The 15,821-nt window shown below is 38.4% G+C and overlaps 6 non-coding genes across 6 annotated transcripts; all 6 read right to left on the bottom strand.

Moving 5' to 3' along the window:
- Positions 1-1,546: 1,546 nt before the first annotated feature.
- On the bottom strand, positions 1,547-1,619 carry trnaf-gaa (transfer RNA phenylalanine (anticodon GAA)). The gene has a single exon. It is a non-coding gene; the product is annotated as a tRNA-Phe (tRNA).
- A 2,371-nt stretch (positions 1,620-3,990) lies between these two features.
- trnaf-gaa (transfer RNA phenylalanine (anticodon GAA)) lies at positions 3,991-4,063 on the bottom strand. The gene has a single exon. It is a non-coding gene; the product is annotated as a tRNA-Phe (tRNA).
- A 1,149-nt stretch (positions 4,064-5,212) lies between these two features.
- On the bottom strand, positions 5,213-5,285 carry trnaf-gaa (transfer RNA phenylalanine (anticodon GAA)). The gene has a single exon. It is a non-coding gene; the product is annotated as a tRNA-Phe (tRNA).
- A 2,371-nt stretch (positions 5,286-7,656) lies between these two features.
- trnaf-gaa (transfer RNA phenylalanine (anticodon GAA)) lies at positions 7,657-7,729 on the bottom strand. The gene has a single exon. It is a non-coding gene; the product is annotated as a tRNA-Phe (tRNA).
- A 6,008-nt stretch (positions 7,730-13,737) lies between these two features.
- On the bottom strand, positions 13,738-13,810 carry trnaf-gaa (transfer RNA phenylalanine (anticodon GAA)). Its single transcript has one exon. It is a non-coding gene; the product is annotated as a tRNA-Phe (tRNA).
- A 1,149-nt stretch (positions 13,811-14,959) lies between these two features.
- On the bottom strand, positions 14,960-15,032 carry trnaf-gaa (transfer RNA phenylalanine (anticodon GAA)). Its single transcript has one exon. It is a non-coding gene; the product is annotated as a tRNA-Phe (tRNA).
- Between the last annotated feature and the right edge of the window lie 789 nt (positions 15,033-15,821).

The following is a 15,821-nucleotide window of genomic DNA, read 5'->3' as shown; positions in this document are numbered from 1 at the left end:
TTCGTAATGTATAGTACGTTTTGGAAATTCGTAACATCATACGAATTGTAATTCATAACATCTCATACGAAATGGATGATGGACATTCCCAAATAATACATACAATATGAAACGTAACATATCATACTAAATGGAGTATCTTCGATATACATACAGAATAATATGAAATGCTCTGACTACAGGTTGGGTCACAGAGAAAGAATGGAGGAGTTGAGGAGAGGATATTTTGTCCAACCGATATTTTCCCTTTGAACCTGTGTTTCAAACCTGCAACTCTCCGTTTTCCAGGCCAAATGTAGAAGAACTCTGGCAAAATTAATTTCCTGCCGAAACCCGGGATCGAAACAGGGACATTTAGATCTTCAGTCTAACGCTCTCCCAACTGAGCTTTTTCGGCTGCTCTGCACAATTATAGCCAGGTGTGTGGTTGGCTGTCTGGTGTATTCAGTTGACTAGGATCAGGAATATTTTCTATTCATCTTTCTCCAACAGCGAGTGACAAATGCCCCACATGGATGGAATAATCACGCACACGTTCTTTTTCAAACTTCTAGAAAGACAATGCTTCCACCTGCTGGTCCCCTGACAAACTCACACATACTTTTAGTTGGAATTTTTGTTGAAATTAGGCTAACCTTTTACTGACGACAGGTACGAAAATGAGCCTCAGTTAATCGGGAGTCTTCTTGCTAACAGACACAGGCTCTCAATGTGTAGTGGAACTTCTAGAAGCACTCAGATAAAATGACCTGTTATTTCATCCGCTGTCCATGAGTAAGTGGTAGTGAACACATCAAATGTGCACTTACCCTTCAGGATGACGCAATATTAATGTGGTCTAACTGACCCATTCATTCTTTATAATTGATATATTATATAAGTTATAGTATTGCTCACAAACACAATTTTAACACATTCTTTGAAAACAAAGTTCTGCTTTTATTTTGTTGAATCATAACTACGTAGGTATCATTTCTATTGCATAAAGGCTTTTAATGTAGCATTTTTAATTTGTGTTTTTCCTTCGCAGAATTGTCCACACTTAAAATTACTTAGCAGAGGATGGTTTCGATCCATCGACCTCTGGGTTATGGGCCCAGCACGCTTCCGCTGCGCCACTCTGCTATCTGGTGATTGGTGGCAGTCAGTTGTGAAAGACAAATTGGAATTCGTAACATATCATACGTTTAGTAAAATCTTAAGATATTGTACATTTTGCTCATTCGTAATGTATAGTACGTTTTGGAAATTCGTAACATCATACGAATTGTAATTCATAACATCTCATACGAAATGGATGATGGACATTCCCAAATAATACATACAATATGAAACGTAACATATCATACTAAATGGAGTATCTTCGATATACATACAGAATAATATGAAATGCTCTGACTACAGGTTGGGTCACAGAGAAAGAATGGAGGAGTTGAGGAGAGGATATTTTGTCCAACCGATATTTTCCCTTTGAACCTGTGTTTCAAACCTGGAACTCTCCGTTTTCCAGGCCAAATGTAGAAGAACTCTGGCAAAATTAATTTCATGCCGAAACCCGGGATCGAACCAGGGACATTTAGATCTTCAGTCTAACGCTCTCCCAACTGAGCTATTTCGGCTGCTCTGCACAATTATAGCCAGGTGTGTGGTTGGCTGTCTGGTGTATTCAGTTGACTAGGATCAGGAACATTTTCTATTCATCTTTCTCCAACAGCGAATGACAAATGCCCCACATGGATGGAATAATCACGCACACGTTCTTTTTCAAACTTCTAGAAAGACAATGCTTCCACCTGCTGGTCCCTGACAAACTCACACATACTTTTAGTTAGCATTTTTGTTGAAATTAGGCTAACCTTTTACTGACGACAGGTTCGAAAATGAGCCTCAGTTAATCGGGAGTCTTCTTGCTAACAGACACAGGCTCTCAATGTGTAGTGGAACTTCTAGAAGCACTCAGATAAAATGACCTGTTATTTCATCCGCTGTCCATGAGTAAGTGGTAGTGAACACATCAAATTTGCACTTACCCTTCAGGATGACGCAATATTAATGTGGTCTAACTGACCCATTCATTCTTTATAATTGATATATTATATAAGTTATAGTATTGCTCACAAACACAATTTTAACAAATTCTTTGAAAACAAAGTTCTCCTTTTATTTTGTTGAATCATAACTACGTAGGTATCATTTCTATTGCATAAAGGCTTTTAATGTAGCATTTTTAATTTGTGTTTTTCCTTCGCAGAATTGTCCACACTTAAAATTACTTAGCAGAGGATGGTTTCGATCCAGCGACCTCTGGGTTATTGGCCCAGCACGCTTCCGCTGCGCCACTCTGCTATCTGGTGATTGGTGGGAGTCAGTTGTGAAAGACAAATTGGAATTCGTAACATATCATACGTTTAGTAAAATCTTAACATATTGTACATTTTGCCCTATTCGTAATGTATAGTACGTTTTGGAAATTCGTAACATCATACAAATTGTAATTCATAACATCTCATACGAAATGGATGATGGACATTCCCAAATAATACATACAATATGAAACGTAACATATCATACTAAATGGAGTATCTTCGATATACATACAGAATAATATGAAATGCTCTGACTACAGGTTGGGTCACAGAGAAAGAATGGAGGAGTTGAGGAGAGGATATTTTGTCCAACCGATATTTTCCCTTTGAACCTGTGTTTCAAACCTGCAACTCTCCGTTTTTCAGGCCAAATGTAGAAGAACTCTGGCAAAATTAATTTCCTGCCGAAACCCGAGATCGAAACAGGGACATTTAGATCTTCAGTCTAACGCTCTCCCAACTGAGCTTTTTCGGCTGCTCTGCACAATTATAGCCAGGTGTGTGGTTGGCTGTCTGGTGTATTCAGTTGACTAGGATCAGGAATATTTTCTATTCATCTTTCTCCAACAGCGAGTGACAAATGCCCCACATGGATGGAATAATCACGCACACGTTCTTTTTCAAACTTCTAGAAAGACAATGCTTCCACCTGCTGGTCCCCTGACAAACTCACACATACTTTTAGTTGGAATTTTTGTTGAAATTAGGCTAACCTTTTACTGACGACAGGTACGAAAATGAGCCTCAGTTAATCGGGAGTCTTCTTGCTAACAGACACAGGCTCTCAATGTGTAGTGGAACTTCTAGAAGCACTCAGATAAAATGACCTGTTATTTCATCCGCTGTCCATGAGTAAGTGGTAGTGAACACATCAAATGTGCACTTACCCTTCAGGATGACGCAATATTAATGTGGTCTAACTGACCCATTCATTCTTTATAATTGATATATTATATAAGTTATAGTATTGCTCACAAACACAATTTTAACACATTCTTTGAAAACAAAGTTCTGCTTTTATTTTGTTGAATCATAACTACGTAGGTATCATTTCTATTGCATAAAGGCTTTTAATGTAGCATTTTTAATTTGTGTTTTTCCTTCGCAGAATTGTCCACACTTAAAATTACTTAGCAGAGGATGGTTTCGATCCATCGACCTCTGGGTTATGGGCCCAGCACGCTTCCGCTGCGCCACTCTGCTATCTGGTGATTGGTGGCAGTCAGTTGTGAAAGACAAATTGGAATTCGTAACATATCATACGTTTAGTAAAATCTTAACATATTGTACATTTTGCTCATTCGTAATGTATAGTACGTTTTGGAAATTCGTAACATCATACGAATTGTAATTCATAACATCTCATACGAAATGGATGATGGACATTCCCAAATAATACATACAATATGAAACGTAACATATCATACTAAATGGAGTATCTTCGATATACATACAGAATAATATGAAATGCTCTGACTACAGGTTGGGTCACAGAGAAAGAATGGAGGAGTTGAGGAGAGGATATTTTGTCCAACCGATATTTTCCCTTTGAACCTGTGTTTCAAACCTGCAACTCTCCGTTTTCCAGGCCAAATGTAGAAGAACTCTGGCAAAATTATTTTCATGCCGAAACCCGGGATCGAACCAGGGACATTTAGATCTTCAGTCTAACGCTCTCCCAACTGAGCTATTTCGGCTGCTCTCCACAATTATAGCCAGGTGTGTGGTTGGCTGTCTGGTGTATTCAGTTGACTAGGATAAGGAACATTTTCTATTCATCTTTCTCCAACAGCGAGTGACAAATGCCCCACATGGATGGAATAATCACGCACACGTTCTTTTTCAAACTTCTAGAAAGACAATGCTTCCACCTGCTGGTCCCCTGACAAACTCACACATACTTTTAGTTGGAATTTTTGTTGAAATTAGGCTAACCTTTTACTGACGACAGGTACGAAAATGAGCCTCAGTTAATCGGGAGTCTTCTTGCTAACAGACACAGGCTCTCAATGTGTAGTGGAACTTCTAGAAGCACTCAGATAAAATGACCTGTTATTTCATCCGCTGTCCATGAGTAAGTGGTAGTGAACACATCAAATGTGCACTTACCCTTCAGGATGACGCAATATTAATGTGGTCTAACTGACCCATTCATTCTTTATAATTGATATATTATATAAGTTATAGTATTGCTCACAAACACAATTTTAACACATTCTTTGAAAACAAAGTTCTGCTTTTATTTTGTTGAATCATAACTACGTAGGTATCATTTCTATTGCGTAAAGGCTTTTAATGTAGCATTTTTAATTTGTGTTTTTCCTTCGCAGAATTGTCCACACTTAAAATTACTTAGCAGAGGATGGTTTCGATCCATCGACCTCTGGGTTATGGGCCCAGCACGCTTCCGCTGCGCCACTCTGCTATCTGGTGATTGGTGGCAGTCAGTTGTGAAAGACAAATTGGAATTCGTAACATATCATACGTTTAGTAAAATCTTAACATATTGTACATTTTGCTCATTCGTAATGTATAGTACGTTTTGGAAATTCGTAACATCATACGAATTGTAATTCATAACATCTCATACGAAATGGATGATGGACATTCCCAAATAATACATACAATATGAAACGTAACATATCATACTAAATGGAGTATCTTCGATATACATACAGAATAATATGAAATGCTCTGACTACAGGTTGGGTCACAGAGAAAGAATGGAGGAGTTGAGGAGAGGATATTTTGTCCAACCGATATTTTCCCTTTGAACCTGTGTTTCAAACCTGGAACTCTCCGTTTTCCAGGCCAAATGTAGAAGAACTCTGGCAAAATTAATTTCATGCCGAAACCCGGGATCGAACCAGGGACATTTAGATCTTCAGTCTAACGCTCTCCCAACTGAGCTATTTCGGCTGCTCTGCACAATTATAGCCAGGTGTGTGGTTGGCTGTCTGGTGTATTCAGTTGACTAGGATCAGGAACATTTTCTATTCATCTTTCTCCAACAGCGAATGACAAATGCCCCACATGGATGGAATAATCACGCACACGTTCTTTTTCAAACTTCTAGAAAGACAATGCTTCCACCTGCTGGTCCCTGACAAACTCACACATACTTTTAGTTAGCATTTTTGTTGAAATTAGGCTAACCTTTTACTGACGACAGGTACGAAAATGAGCCTCAGTTAATCGGGAGTCTTCTTGCTAACAGACACAGGCTCTCAATGTGTAGTGGAACTTCTAGAAGCACTCAGATAAAATGACCTGTTATTTCATCCGCTGTCCATGAGTAAGTGGTAGTGAACACATCAAATTTGCACTTACCCTTCAGGATGACGCAATATTAATGTGGTCTAACTGACCCATTCATTCTTTATAATTGATATATTATATAAGTTATAGTATTGCTCACAAACACAATTTTAACAAATTCTTTGAAAACAAAGTTCTCCTTTTATTTTGTTGAATCATAACTACGTAGGTATCATTTCTATTGCATAAAGGCTTTTAATGTAGCATTTTTAATTTGTGTTTTTCCTTCGCAGAATTGTCCACACTTAAAATTACTTAGCAGAGGATGGTTTCGATCCAGCGACCTCTGGGTTATTGGCCCAGCACGCTTCCGCTGCGCCACTCTGCTATCTGGTGATTGGTGGGAGTCAGTTGTGAAAGACAAATTGGAATTCGTAACATATCATACGTTTAGTAAAATCTTAACATATTGTACATTTTGCCCTATTCGTAATGTATAGTACGTTTTGGAAATTCGTAACATCATACGAATTGTAATTCATAACATCTCATACGAAATGGATGATGGACATTCCCAAATAATACATACAATATGAAACGTAACATATCATACTAAATGGAGTATCTTCGATATACATACAGAATAATATGAAATGCTCTGACTACAGGTTGGGTCACAGAGAAAGAATGGAGGAGTTGAGGAGAGGATATTTTGTCCAACCGATATTTTCCCTTTGAACCTGTGTTTCAAACCTGCAACTCTCCGTTTTCCAGGCCAAATGTAGAAGAACTCTGGCAAAATTAATTTCCTGCCGAAACCCGGGATCGAAACAGGGACATTTAGATCTTCAGTCTAACGCTCTCCCAACTGAGCTTTTTCGGCTGCTCTGCACAATTATAGCCAGGTGTGTGGTTGGCTGTCTGGTGTATTCAGTTGACTAGGATCAGGAATATTTTCTATTCATCTTTCTCCAACAGCGAGTGACAAATGCCCCACATGGATGGAATAATCACGCACACGTTCTTTTTCAAACTTCTAGAAAGACAATGCTTCCACCTGCTGGTCCCCTGACAAACTCACACATACTTTTAGTTGGAATTTTTGTTGAAATTAGGCTAACCTTTTACTGACGACAGGTACGAAAATGAGCCTCAGTTAATCGGGAGTCTTCTTGCTAACAGACACAGGCTCTCAATGTGTAGTGGAACTTCTAGAAGCACTCAGATAAAATGACCTGTTATTTCATCCGCTGTCCATGAGTAAGTGGTAGTGAACACATCAAATGTGCACTTACCCTTCAGGATGACGCAATATTAATGTGGTCTAACTGACCCATTCATTCTTTATAATTGATATATTATATAAGTTATAGTATTGCTCACAAACACAATTTTAACACATTCTTTGAAAACAAAGTTCTGCTTTTATTTTGTTGAATCATAACTACGTAGGTATCATTTCTATTGCATAAAGGCTTTTAATGTAGCATTTTTAATTTGTGTTTTTCCTTCGCAGAATTGTCCACACTTAAAATTACTTAGCAGAGGATGGTTTCGATCCATCGACCTCTGGGTTATGGGCCCAGCACGCTTCCGCTGCGCCACTCTGCTATCTGGTGATTGGTGGCAGTCAGTTGTGAAAGACAAATTGGAATTCGTAACATATCATACGTTTAGTAAAATCTTAACATATTGTACATTTTGCTCATTCGTAATGTATAGTACGTTTTGGAAATTCGTAACATCATACGAATTGTAATTCATAACATCTCATACGAAATGGATGATGGACATTCCCAAATAATACATACAATATGAAACGTAACATATCATACTAAATGGAGTATCTTCGATATACATACAGAATAATATGAAATGCTCTGACTACAGGTTGGGTCACAGAGAAAGAATGGAGGAGTTGAGGAGAGGATATTTTGTCCAACCGATATTTTCCCTTTGAACCTGTGTTTCAAACCTGCAACTCTCCGTTTTCCAGGCCAAATGTAGAAGAACTCTGGCAAAATTAATTTCCTGCCGAAACCCGGGATCGAACCAGGGACATTTAGATCTTCAGTCTAACGCTCTGCCAACTGAGCTATTTCGGCTGCTCTGCACAATTATAGCCAGGTGTGTGGTTGGCTGTCTGGTGTATTCAGTTGACTAGGATCAGGAATATTTTCTATTCATCTTTCTCCAACAGCGAGTGACAAATGCCCCACATGGATGGAATAATCACGCACACGTTCTTTTTCAAACTTCTAGAAAGACAATGCTTCCACCTGCTGGTCCCCTGACAAACTCACACATACTTTTAGTTAGCATTTTTTTTTAAATTAGGCTAACCTTTTACTGACGACAGGTACGAAAATGAGCCTCAGTTAATCGGGAGTCTTCTTGCTAACAGACACAGGCTCTCAATGTGTAGTGGAACTTCTAGAAGCACTCAGATAAAATGACCTGTTATTTCATCCGCTGTCCATGAGTAAGTGGTAGTGAACACATCAAATGTGCACTTACCCTTCAGGATGACGCAATATTAATGTGGTCTAACTGACCCATTCATTCTTTATAATTGATATATTATATAAGTTATAGTATTGCTCACAAACACAATTTTAACACATTCTTTGAAAACAAAGTTCTGCTTTTATTTTGTTGAATCATAACTACGTAGGTATCATTTCTATTGCATGAAGGCTTTTAATGTAGCATTTTTAATTTGTGTTTTTCCTTCGCAGAATTGTCCACACTTAAAATAACTTAGCAGAGGATGGTTTCGATCCATCGACCTCTGGGTTATGGGCCCAGCACGCTTCCGCTGCGCCACTCTGCTATCTGGTGATTGGTGGCAGTCAGTTGTGAAAGACAAATTGGAATTCGTAACATATCACACGTTTAGTAAAATCTTAACATATTGTACATTTTGCTCATTCTTAATGTATAGTACGTTTTGGAAATTCGTAACATCATACGAATTGTAATTCATAACATCTCATACGAAATGGATGATGGACATTCCCAAATAATACATACAATATGAAACGTAACATATCATACTAAATGGAGTATCTTCGATATACATACAGAATAATATGAAATGCTCTGACTACAGGTTGGGTCACAGAGAAAGAATGGAGGAGTTGAGGAGAGGATATTTTGTCCAACCGATATTTTCCCTTTGAACCTGTGTTTCAAACCTGCAACTCTCCGTTTTCCAGGCCAAATGTAGAAGAACTCTGGCAAAATTAATTTCCTGCCGAAACCCGGGATCGAGTCAGGGACATTTAGATCTTCAGTCTAACGCTCTGCCAACTGAGCTATTTCGGCTGCTCTGCACAATTATAGCCAGGTGTGTGGTTGGCTGTCTGGTGTATTCAGTTGACTAGGATCAGGAATATTTTCTATTCATCTTTCTCCAACAGCGAGTGACAAATGCCCCACATGGATGGAATAATCACGCACACGTTCTTTTTCAAACTTCTAGAAAGACAATGCTTCCACCTGCTGGTCCCCTGACAAACTCACACATACTTTTAGTTAGCATTTTTTTTTAAATTAGGCTAACCTTTTACTGACGACAGGTACGAAAATGAGCCTCAGTTAATCGGGAGTCTTCTTGCTAACAGACACAGGCTCTCAATGTGTAGTGGAACTTCTAGAAGCACTCAGATAAAATGACCTGTTATTTCATCCGCTGTCCATGAGTAAGTGGTAGTGAACACATCAAATGTGCACTTACCCTTCAGGATGACGCAATATTAATGTGGTCTAACTGACCCATTCATTCTTTATAATTGATATATTATATAAGTTATAGTATTGCTCACAAACACAATTTTAACACATTCTTTGAAAACAAAGTTCTGCTTTTATTTTGTTGAATCATAACTACGTAGGTATCATTTCTATTGCATGAAGGCTTTTAATGTAGCATTTTTAATTTGTGTTTTTCCTTCGCAGAATTGTCCACACTTAAAATTACTTAGCAGAGGATGGTTTCGATCCATCGACCTCTGGGTTATGGGCCCAGCACGCTTCCGCTGCGCCACTCTGCTATCTGGTGATCGGTGGCAGTCAGTTGTGAAAGACAAATTGGAATTCGTAACATATCACACGTTTAGTAAAATCTTAACATATTGTACATTTTGCTCATTCTTAATGTATAGTACGTTTTGGAAATTCGTAACATCATACGAATTGTAATTCATAACATCTCATACGAAATGGATGATGGACATTCCCAAATAATACATACAATATGAAACGTAACATATCATACTAAATGGAGTATCTTCGATATACATACAGAATAATATGAAATGCTCTGACTACAGGTTGGGTCACAGAGAAAGAATGGAGGAGTTGAGGAGAGGATATTTTGTCCAACCGATATTTTCCCTTTGAACCTGTGTTTCAAACCTGCAACTCTCCGTTTTCCAGGCCAAATGTAGAAGAACTCTGGCAAAATTAATTTCCTGCCGAAACCCGGGATCGAGTCAGGAACATTTAGATCTTCAGTCTAACGCTCTGCCAACTGAGCTATTTCGGCTGCTCTGCACAATTATAGCCAGGTGTGTGGTTGGCTGTCTGGTGTATTCAGTTGACTAGGATCAGGAATATTTTCTATTCATCTTTCTCCAACAGCGAGTGACAAATGCCCCACATGGATGGAATAATCACGCACACGTTCTTTTTCAAACTTCTAGAAAGACAATGCTTCCACCTGCTGGTCCCCTGACAAACTCACACATACTTTTAGTTAGCATTTTTTTTTAAATTAGGCTAACCTTTTACTGACGACAGGTACGAAAATGAGCCTCAGTTAATCGGGAGTCTTCTTGCTAACAGACACAGGCTCTCAATGTGTAGTGGAACTTCTAGAAGCACTCAGATAAAATGACCTGTTATTTCATCCGCTGTCCATGAGTAAGTGGTAGTGAACACATCAAATGTGCACTTACCCTTCAGGATGACGCAATATTAATGTGGTCTAACTGACCCATTCATTCTTTATAATTGATATATTATATAAGTTATAGTATTGCTCACAAACACAATTTTAACACATTCTTTGAAAACAAAGTTCTGCTTTTATTTTGTTGAATCATAACTACGTAGGTATCATTTCTATTGCATGAAGGCTTTTAATGTAGCATTTTTAATTTGTGTTTTTCCTTCGCAGAATTGTCCACACTTAAAATTACTTAGCAGAGGATGGTTTCGATCCATCGACCTCTGGGTTATGGGCCCAGCACGCTTCCGCTGCGCCACTCTGCTATCTGGTGATCGGTGACAGTCAGTTGTGAAAGACAAATTGGAATTCGTAACATATCACACGTTTAGTAAAATCTTAACATATTGTACATTTTGCTCATTCTTAATGTATAGTACGTTTTGGAAATTCGTAACATCATACGAATTGTAATTCATAACATCTCATACGAAATGGATGATGGACATTCCCAAATAATACATACAATATGAAACGTAACATATCATACTAAATGGAGTATCTTCGATATACATACAGAATAATATGAAATGCTCTGACTACAGGTTGGGTCACAGAGAAAGAATGGAGGAGTTGAGGAGAGGATATTTTGTCCAACCGATATTTTCCCTTTGAACCTGTGTTTCAAACCTGCAACTCTCCGTTTTCCAGGCCAAATGTAGAAGAACTCTGGCAAAATTAATTTCCTGCCGAAACCCGGGATCGAGTCAGGGACATTTAGATCTTCAGTCTAACGCTCTCCCAACTGAGCTATTTCGGCTGCTCTGCACAATTATAGCCAGGTGTGTGGTTGGCTGTCTGGTGTATTCAGTTGACTAGGATCAGGAATATTTTCTATTCATCTTTCTCCAACAGCGAGTGACAAATGCCCCACATGGATGGAATAATCACGCACACGTTCTTTTTCAAACTTCTAGAAAGACAATGCTTCCACCTGCTGGTCCCCTGACAAACTCACACATACTTTTAGTTAGAATTTTTGTTGAAATTAGGCTAACCTTTTACTGACGACAGGTACGAAAATGAGCCTCAGTTAATCGGGAGGCTTCTTGCTAACAGACACAGGCTCTCAATGTGTAGTGGAACTTCTAGAAGCACTCAGATAAAATGACCTGTTATTTCATCCGCTGTCCATGAGTAAGTGGTAGTGAACACATCAAATGTGCACTTACCCTTCAGGATGACGCAATATTAATGTGGTCTAACTGACCCATTCATTCTTTATAATTTATATATTATATAAGTTATAGTATTGCTCACAAACACAATTTTAACACATTCTTTGAAAACAAAGTTCTGCTTTTATTTTGTTGAATCATAACTATGTAGGTATCATTTCTATTGCATAAAGGCTTTTAATGTACCATTTTTAATTTGTGTTTTTCCTTCGCAGAATTGTCCACACTTAAAATTACTTAGCAGAGGATGGTTTCGATCCATCGACCTCTGGGTTATGGGCCCAGCACGCTTCCGCTGCGCCACTCTGCTATCTGGTGGTTGGTGGCAGTCAGCTTGAAAGACAAATTGGAATTCGTAACATATCATACGTTTAGTAAAATCTTAACATATTGTACATTTTGCTCATTCGTAATGTATAGTACATTTTGGAAATTCGTAACATCATACGAATTGTAATTCATAACATCTCATACGAAATGGATGATGGACATTCCCAAATAATACATACAATATGAAACGTAACATATCATACTAAATGGAGTATCTTCGATATACATACAGAATAATATGAAATGCTCTGACTACAGGTTGGGTCACAGAGAAAGAATGGAGGAGTTGAGGAGAGGATATTTTGTCCAACCGATATTTTCCCTTTGAACCTGTGTTTCAAACCTGCAACTCTCCGTTTTCCAGGCCAAATGTAGAAGAACTCTGGCAAAGTTAATTTCCTGCCGAAACCCGGGATCGAACCAGGGACATTTAGATCTTCAGTCTAACGCTGTCCCAACTGAGCTATTTCGGCTGCTCTGCACAATTATAGCCAGGTGTGTGGTTGGCTTTGTGGTGTATTCAGTTGACTAGGATCAGGAATATTTTCTATTCATCTTTCTCCAACAGCGAGTGACAAATGCCCCACATGGATGGAATAATCACGCACATGTTCTTTTTCAAACTTCTAGAAAGACAATGCTTCCACCTGCTGGTCCCCTGACAAACTCACACATACTTTTAGTTAGAATTTTTGTTGAAATTAGGCTAACCTTTTACTGACGACAGGTACGAAAATGAGCCTCAGTTAATCGGGAGGCTTCTTGCTAACAGACACAGGCTCTCAATGTGTAGTGGAACTTCTAGAAGCACTCAGATAAAATGACCTGTTATTTCATCCGCTGTCCATGAGTAAGTGGTAGTGAACACATCAAATTTGCACTTACCCTTCAGGATGACGCAATATTAATGTGGTCTAACTGACCCATTCATTCTTTATAATTGATATATTATATAAGTTATAGTATTGCTCACAAACACAATTTTAACACATTCTTTGAAAACAAGGTTCTGCTTTTATTTTGTTGAATCATAACTACGTAGGTATCATTTCTATTGCATAAAGGCTTTTAATGTAGCATTTTTAATTTGTGTTTTTCCTTCGCAGAATTGTCCACACTTAAAATTACTTAGCAGAGGATGGTTTCGATCCATCGACCTCTGGGTTATGGGCCCAGCACGCTTCCGCTGCGCCACTCTGCTATCTGGTGATTGGTGGCAGTCAGTTGTGAAAGACAAATAAAATCTTAACATATTGTACATTTTGCTCATTCGTAATGTATAGTACGTTTTGGAAATTCGTAACATCATACGAATTGTAATTCATAACATCTCATACGAAATGGATGATGGACATTCCCAAATAATACATACAATATGAAACGTAACATATCATACTAAATGGAGTATCTTCGATATACATACAGAATAATATGAAATGCTCTGACTACAGGTTGGGTCACAGAGAAAGAATGGAGGAGTTGAGGAGAGGATATTTTGTCCAACCGATATTTTCCCTTTGAACCTGTGTTTCAAACCTGCAACTCTCCGTTTTCCAGGCCAAATGTAGAAGAACTCTGGCAAAATTAACTTGACTGCCGAAACCCGGGATCGAACCAGGGACATTTAGATCTTCAGTCTAACGCTCTCCCAACTGAGCTATTTCGGCTGCTCTGCACAATTATAGCCAGGTGTGTGGTTGGCTGTCTGGTGTATTCAGTTGACTAGGATCAGGAATATTTTCTATTCATCTTTCTCCAACAGCGAGTGACAAATGCCCCACATGGATGGAATAATCACGCACACGTTCTTTTTCAAACTTCTAGAAAGACAATGCTTCCACCTGCTGGTCCCCTGACAAACTCACACATACTTTTAGTTAGAATTTTTGTTGAAATTAGGCTAACCTTTTACTGACGACAGGTACGAAAATGAGCCTCAGTTAATCGGGAGTCTTCTTGCTAACAGACACAGGCTCTCAATGTGTAGTGGAACTTCTAGAAGCACTCAGATAAAATGACCTGTTATTTCATCCGCTGTCCATGAGTAAGTGGTAGTGAACACATCAAATGTGCACTTACCCTTCAGGATGACGCAATATTAATGTGGTCTAACTGACCCATTCATTCTTTATAATTGATATATTATATAAGTTATAGTATTGCTCACAAACACAATTTTAACACATTCTTTGAAAACAAAGTTCTGCTTTTATTTTGTTGAATCATAACTATGTAGGTATCATTTCTATTGCATAAAGGCTTTTAATGTACCATTTTTAATTTGTGTTTTTCCTTCGCAGAATTGTCCACACTTAAAATTACTTAGCAGAGGATGGTTTCGATCCATCGACCTCTGGGTTATGGGCCCAGCACGCTTCCGCTGCGCCACTCTGCTATCTGGTGGTTGGTGGCAGTCAGTTGTGAAAGACAAATTGGAATTCGTAACATATCATACGTTTAGTAAAATCTTAACATATTGTACATTTTGCTCATTCGTAATGTATAGTACATTTTGGAAATTCGTAACATCATACGAATTGTAATTCATAACATCTCATACGAAATGGATGATGGACATTCCCAAATAATACATACAATATGAAACGTAACATATCATACTAAATGGAGTATCTTCGATATACATACAGAATAATATGAAATGCTCTGACTACAGGTTGGGTCACAGAGAAAGAATGGAGGAGTTGAGGAGAGGATATTTTGTCCAACCGATATTTTCCCTTTGAACCTGTGTTTCAAACCTGCAACTCTCCGTTTTCCAGGCCAAATGTAGAAGAACTCTGGCAAAATTAATTTCCTGCCGAAACCAGGGATCGAACCAGGGACATTTAGATCTTCAGTCTAACGCTCTCCCAACTGAGCTATTTCGGCTGCTCTGCACAATTATAGCCAGGTGTGTGGTTGGCTGTCTGGTGTATTCAGTTGACTAGGATCAGGAATATTTTCTATTCATCTTTCTCCAACAGCGAGTGACAAATGCCCCACATGGATGGAATAATCACGCACACGTTCTTTTTCAAACTTCTAGAAAGACAATGCTTCCACCTGCTGGTCCCCTGACAAACTCACACATACTTTTAGTTAGAATTTTTGTTGAAATTAGGCTAACCTTTTACTGACGACAGGTACGAAAATGAGCCTCAGTTAATCGGGAGTCTTCTTGCTAACAGACACAGGCTCTCAATGTGTAGTGGAACTTCTAGAAGCACTCAGATAAAATGACCTGTTATTTCATCCGCTGTCCATGAGTAAGTGGTAGTGAACACATCAAATGTGCACTTACCCTTCAGGATGACGCAATATTAATGTGGTCTAACTGACCCATTCATTCTTTATAATTGATATATTATATAAGTTATAGTATTGCTCACAAACACAATTTTAACATATTCTTTGAAAACAAAGTTCTGCTTTTATTTTGTTGAATCATAGCTATGTAGGTATCTTTACTATTGCATAATGGCTTTTAATGTAGCATTTTTAATTTGTGTTTTTCCTTTGCAGAATTGTCCACACTTAAAATTACTTAGCAGAGGATAGTTTCGATCCATCGACCTCTGGGTTATGGGCCCAGCACGCTTCCGCTGCGCCACTCTGCTATCTGGTGATTGGTGGCAGTCAGTTGTGAAAGACAAATTGGAATTCGTAACATATCATACG

The sequence above is a fragment of the Salvelinus fontinalis genome, chromosome 4, assembly GCF_029448725.1.
Source record: "Salvelinus fontinalis isolate EN_2023a chromosome 4, ASM2944872v1, whole genome shotgun sequence".
In the NCBI taxonomy this organism is placed as follows: domain Eukaryota; kingdom Metazoa; phylum Chordata; class Actinopteri; order Salmoniformes; family Salmonidae; genus Salvelinus; species Salvelinus fontinalis.
This window is presented reverse-complemented; position numbering and strand designations above follow the sequence as displayed.